This window comes from Sinocyclocheilus rhinocerous, unplaced genomic scaffold (genome assembly GCF_001515625.1).
Source record: "Sinocyclocheilus rhinocerous isolate Xijiao unplaced genomic scaffold, SAMN03320098_v1.1 scaffold1148, whole genome shotgun sequence".
In the NCBI taxonomy this organism is placed as follows: Eukaryota; Metazoa; Chordata; class Actinopteri; order Cypriniformes; family Cyprinidae; genus Sinocyclocheilus; species Sinocyclocheilus rhinocerous.
This window is the reverse complement of record NW_015664019.1, coordinates 901,276-902,394: the sequence shown is the minus strand read 5'-3', so window position 1 is coordinate 902,394 and position 1,119 is coordinate 901,276. Positions and strand designations below refer to the sequence as shown.

General features: G+C 38.4%; 1 protein-coding gene across 1 annotated transcript in view; it reads left to right on the top strand.

Annotated features, from left to right (window-relative positions):
• LOC107729363 (neuron-specific protein family member 1-like) overlaps positions 1 to 1,119 on the top strand; it is a 10,535-nt gene that overhangs the window by 2,735 nt on the left and 6,681 nt on the right. The gene's annotated exons all lie outside the window — the stretch shown is intronic.

Sequence of the window (1,119 nt, the reverse complement as noted above, 5' to 3'; positions counted from 1 at the left end):
GGGTTTAAATCACGCTCAAATTGATTTGATTTTGATGCAATATTTACACTGAAGCTCGCAGGCGGCTATGGTAAGGGGCGTGACATTTCCCCACACACTGGCCCAGCTAACCAATCACAGCACACACTGGCCCAGCTAACCAATCACAGCACACACTGGCCCAGCTAACCAATCACAGCACACACTGGCCCAGCTAACCAATCACAGCACATTTCGTATTTCAGAAGGCGGGCTTTCATTTGATACAGGAACTATTCGAGCTGTTCATGCCAGACTGGGGAGAGAGGTGTTGTAATAATGTAAAATATCTGAAAAATTATGTGTTTTTCGAACAACCTAGTATGAGAGACTGTTCTAGTACTCCCCCAAAACAAAATCAAGACTTTGTAAAAGAGCATAATAGGACCCCTTTAAATGAGAATAACTGAAATTATGGAAATGTCTAATCAGTTAAGCTTTTATTGTGTGAGCGCATATATATTATGTAAAATAAGTGTGTGTATGTGTATGTGTATGTGTGTATGTGTGCGTGTGTGTGTGTGTAATGTAAAATACAAAATCAAGACTTTGTAAAAGAGCATAATAGGACCCCTTTAAATGAGAATAACTGAAATTATGGAAATGTCTAATCAGTTAAGCTTTTATTGGCTAATGCCAACAATCTCAAAATGGCTTAATGTGGGCTGACGTGTCTATCTATCACTAGTGGTTGTTGTGTTTATGTGTTTTGTATTCTGTAGAGGGCTCTGTAATAGCCTATTAGGTTGGAGAAATAATGAGACAGAGCGGTAACCTATCAGATGTTTTCCTCAGTCGGCTAATGAGTAAGACATGAGACACTGAGTCATAATGACATGGAGAGAGATTCACAGTAACTGAGTGACAACATCACAGAGCTCCAACATCAGACCCCTCAGAGACAGACTTAATGGAGAGATATTTACTGTTTAACTAGTGCTAAATGGAAAACATCAACCAACAACAGATGCAGAGATACAAATCCTCTCAGGTGAATGATGGCATGGAATGATGAAATTATGCAGTAACATCAATTAGTTGCTGTGACTCTTAATTTCCCTAAAGAAATATATTTAGTTCAACCGAAATAATATATATATA